The sequence below is a fragment of the Pteropus alecto genome, unplaced genomic scaffold, assembly GCF_000325575.1.
Source record: "Pteropus alecto unplaced genomic scaffold, ASM32557v1 scaffold238, whole genome shotgun sequence".
Taxonomy (NCBI): domain Eukaryota; kingdom Metazoa; phylum Chordata; class Mammalia; order Chiroptera; family Pteropodidae; genus Pteropus; species Pteropus alecto.
In genome coordinates, this window is record NW_006442104.1 from 1 (window position 1) to 5,070 (window position 5,070).

Consider the following 5,070-nt stretch of genomic DNA (forward strand, 5'->3'; position numbering starts at 1 on the left):
TCCTCCCTCCCTCCCTCCCTCCCTTCCTTCTCATTTTCTTTTCAAACCATAAGAACCTAGAAAATAACTGAATGAATGAGTCCCATAAAATATTCATGGAATTTAATTGAATTTATGGTGCACCTTACTTTAAGGAATGATCTATCAGATCAGCTATAGTATTGTTCGTTGATGGACACATGGGAACTTGAGGAAAGATTAAGTAAACAGTTGGGTGATCATTCATCTTCAAAAATAGATTTACAAGGGAACATTTTTATTCTGGACAGGCAGTTATAACCAATGCTGGTTTTATAGGAGCAATACATGAAGAAAAAGTCATGACAGCAAAATAGCTCCTTAAAATCTGCATTTAGGTAGAGGGCAAAGGTAAATATAGCAAGAACTACTCCATATATGAATACATATCATTATTAACATCTTGATATACACCAAATGCTGTGTTAATAATAAAGTAGAAGCCATTTTTTTCTGAAACAATCAGAACTTTTCCAGCATAATCAAATGAGATTCAGTTTTGCAAAGACATTCCAGGGGTCATGACTTTTTCTAAGAGTTTCTCTGAATTCCTGGAGATTAAAATCAATTATTTTTTTTTAATCCGTGGTGTTGTGATCTTGGTTAATTCTCTCTTCTTGCATTGTGAATGTATCTAAGCCAGATCTTTGTAAATGTCTTTGAATATAATTCAAGGAAGTCGCTTTCCTGAAACTTCTGCAATATTTATAATTTCACTTTACAAATGATTTGCAGCATTCAGTGGAAGCCTTCTTCAGCAAGTCATAAAAATGAAAATACATCTTAACTTTAAACGTTTAGGTCAGTATTTCTTCCACCAGCCATTCAATGAAGGGCTAAGGCCTTGCCTTCAGATATGGGTCCATAAAACAGACTTCTGTATCATCTTTCTTTCATAAACTACACCCATAATACGTTTATACATATTCCTATGACTTTTGTTTTTTGCCCCATTTGAAGGGAAAGAAAATATAAAGAGCAGGAACAGTAATCTGAAGGCAAAACTTTCCTAGATTATTAAGTGTTCTCCAATATTTTACAAAAGTGTTGCGCATACAACTTTGGAATCTTGCTTTTCTCATCTCTTCTAACATATTCACTTATTTTCACAATTTTTCTTTTCAAAATCACATTTTGAATTACACAGCCTTGGTTAATCCATTAATTCCACCAGAACAGACAACTTTGGGAGTCAATGCAACTGATTGTTGGCACACATAAAATTTAACTCATGCTTGGCACATATAAAATTTAACTTCTGCTTTATATGCAGAAGGTCCTGAGTTCACGCCCCACTGGAGCCATGGTCCATGGTCTGTGGCTATGCCACCCTAAACAAGCCCGATGTCTGATCTTAGAAGCTAAGCAGGGTTGGGCCTGGTTAGTACTTGAATGGAGACTACCTAGGAAGACCAGATGCTGTAGGCATTAAATTAAAAACAAAAACAAACAAACAAAACCAACAAAAAAAAACACCTTCCACTGTACTTCAAATGTAAATTTAATGACAAATCCTATGAGTTTGGTACATTTATTTGTGAGGGATTGATTTTATTTTCTCTCTTCTTGTGTTTCTGAGCAGACCCATAACATAAGGACTTCTGTCTTCTTGGGAATATTAGGAAGGCTCTAAAGTCCTTGTTTTTTTTCCTCCCCACCTACTCACTCTTCCTTAAGAGACGTAGAATGTATAAACTGATTGACATGGGAGGGATTGGCTAAGTTGTCCTGAGCACATGGAACCCACTTCGATTTTCCATTCTCTTTCAGATCCAGCCAGCTCTTGGGATGGACAAGTCCTCAAATGCACGCCATGAGTTTCTTCCCATGGTAAGAGAGACCAGCTGTTGATTAATGGCTTTGCCAGTCTTGAGTTCATTCATTTCTGGGAGAAGTAGATGGGGGCCTATTTTTTCTTGGGCCTAAGCATAGTTCTCCATTCCAGATTCATGGACAGAGGGTGCGACTAATTTGACAAAATGTTAAATGTATTCTTCTTACTATACCCACCATTTTATTATAACTAGGTGTTTTGTTTTCTTGTGAAAAATTGCAGAGAGGTAGGCATTAGTGTTATCTTTGCGTTATGGGTGAGTTTGACTATAGCAGAAATTAGATGTCTAGTTGAGTTTCTTATAGCTAGTAGGAAGGAGGGCTGACATTTGAATCCATTCTTCATTGTCTTAACACTTTGGTATTGGACATTATGCATGTGGGTGATATGTGAACAAACGGTTACAGTCCCTACCTATGTGGAGTTTATAGCTCAGAGAGGAAGACAAATGTTAATTAAGTAATCATAAAAATAATTATGTAATTATAAGCTGCAAGAATATCCTCAAAATCTATTCCCTTAACCACTATATACTATCTTGCTTTGACTTAGAGATTTGCTAGTACTTGAATTTATATTATTCTTTTGTCTTTTATCTTTTTATTGAATCATTCTGTCATTCTTAATTTGATTGCTTTATTATGACCAACTGACACATAAGCAGACCTGAAAACCATTGATGTGGTAAGATCATGAGGGTGTTTGGGATGCTCTTTGCTCCCGGCCACCCGCATCCTACTGCCCGTCTGATCCCATAACAGGGACACTGATGGTTTCTAACATCTAGACCAAGAAGTCAAATTCTCTGTCAGAGAATGTTAATTGTAGAAAGGAAACTTAGAGAACATCCACCTGAGCCCCCTTATATTACAGAAGAGGAGATGTCCCATAGCTTGTAGATGTTAAGTGATCCTCTGAAGGTCACATGGTCTGTAGAGGAGGGTTACCAAAGTCGAGTCTACAGGCTCCCAGTCCAGTGGACTGCTACTATATCTTTTGAAACATTTGTTTAAGTTCCCTTTTCAGTGAGATTACCTGAAAGCAGAACTATTTTTAAGAAGGGGTTGTGGTAAAGCAAACTTTTCAGTGTGCTTTAATTGACAGAAGAAGATAGGGGTTGGAGTTGAGGGGCTGGACATTGAGCTTTATCCTTGGGATAATTTCCCTGGTATGAGATTCCCAAACGAAGAACGTGTTTATTTTTCCCCGTTTTCGAAGTGTACAGAGTGAATCTGTGTAACTGGTAAGTTAGTAAAACACACTTCCTCATTTGCTCAGCTTCTTCATTTGTGAAATGGGGGGTGACGATACCACACAGCCCATGGGTTGTGATAAGAATTAAATGATGTGATGTATTTAAATGATTTAGCACAGTGCCAGACATATAGAACACACCCAATAAGTATTGTCTTCTGTGGTTGCGTCGTTGATGTTATTGCTATTGTTTTCTTGCTATGTTGGCATATAATGTTTCAAATAAATAATTTTAAAATTTAATGCCAAGGTAGGGAGGCAATGAAGGAGGAAAAGGGGCATATGTTTTAGCAAAAAGCTTCTAATGTAAATTCAATTTTATTCTAATTCCAACCGGATTGGAAACCACTGCTTTAAAGGTTCGTCGCATTTCAATATCTATTTTAGTGCCTTACCTGAGGGAGCTCTATGAGGAGTTATGTGTTTAAGAGTCTCTATACACAAACTTATTATAATTGGCAAAAGAGTAAACTGAATCAAGGTTAGTTCATGGAAGAGTCTTGTCTAGACTTCAAGTCTCTTTAGCCCTAATCTGCTTCTCCATCCTAGACAGTGGAACCAACCAAAACACGATATCTTCTTTTCAGCCTCCAGCTGAAGCTTTTCAGTTTACAGCAGACTTTTCTTCCAGTCTTATTCAGATGATCTGCCTAACCTTCCCATCCAACCCGATCCCATTTCCATTTCCATTTTTCTGACTTCAGGCCCTGCCACTTGATGAAGGCAAAATGTTTTCCCTACCAATTAGTTTAGCGGAAACCTCACATGTTTGATATTGTAGCAGACAATGTTTCATTATGCTCTGTTGATTTGAACAGAGAAATCACTGTTCCTGGAGGCAGGCAAAGCGCACTCTGAAGGGTAGAGTTACTGAATTACAGCCCAGAACAGGAGACCACAAGGGAGGCTGGACTCCAGTGAGAAAAGGTATCAGCAAGTGTGGGCACATAGGAATGCTTAAGAAAAGATTTTATGATCAGCATCAATAGATGTGTGTGTGTGTTTTATGAATAAGAATAAGTGCATTCATGTTCCTAAAGTGCTTTCAAATTCTCTAGCTAAAAGGTGCTCTTCAGGTTTTCTCGTGAGGCTCTCCCTGAAATAATATGCCATTTTATACGTAGGAAATGGTGAGTCAGAGTTTCCCCGGTCTCCTAAACACTAGTGGGAAGTTGGAGTGTAATTACTTTAGATCCTGAAACTCTGTTTTATAGTATTTCTGCAGCAAAGAAACCTAAAACCAGTGGACAAAAATTATTTCAGATTCTCCATGTCTAAAATATACAACCAGTAGTCACTTACAAAATAAATCAATACATACAGTTTCTCTTTTGGGGTGAAGAGTTTGAAGAGATAAATAGGCCAAAGGGTAGGAGAAGAACTTTCCAGGTGGAAGAGTCCAATGATAGAATAGCCTAAAGGCAAAAGGCATCATGGTTGTTGGAACATCGTTTGTAGGCAGTAGATGACTGAAAACAAAGTTGGAGAGACAGAGAACTATCCGAAGTGTCTCGTGTGCCAGGTTAAATCTCATTCAATCAAAAGAATAGTTCAGTGTACACTTTAAACTTGTATTATGTACGTTTACATTTATAATTTACATATTCTACCAAGTTCTTCTTTTATGAAACTAGATCATCTACATCCATTTTCATTCTTCCCATACTCTTTGGATTGTTCCAGTATATCTCAAACTTTGAGTTTATCATTATTGTTAAAAACAACACTAATTATCAGAACAACTTTTAATTTCATTATGTCCTTTGATCTCCTTGATAACACTGTGAATATAACACCCACCATTGCTTTGATTATATCTATTATATAGATGGAAACCCTGAGGCCTAGAGAGAATACATGACACAAGAAGTGGGATAGCAGGTGTCTTTGTGATAGTCTTAGTTAGGACCATTCAATTTTCGAATGTCCTGCGTATTTCTTTCCAGAGCCACCCGCCGCGCCCC

At 37.4% G+C, this 5,070-nt stretch overlaps 1 long non-coding RNA gene across 1 annotated transcript in view; it reads left to right on the forward strand.

The window, feature by feature from the left end:
- The first annotated feature begins 1,788 nt into the window (after positions 1 to 1,788).
- Positions 1,789 to 5,070, forward strand: part of LOC112469225 — a 294,384-nt gene continuing 291,102 nt past the window's right edge. Inside the window, exon 1 of the long non-coding RNA XR_003042548.1 lies at positions 1,789 to 1,848. This is a non-coding gene — a long non-coding RNA (uncharacterized LOC112469225). The remainder of the gene's footprint in view (positions 1,849 to 5,070) is intronic.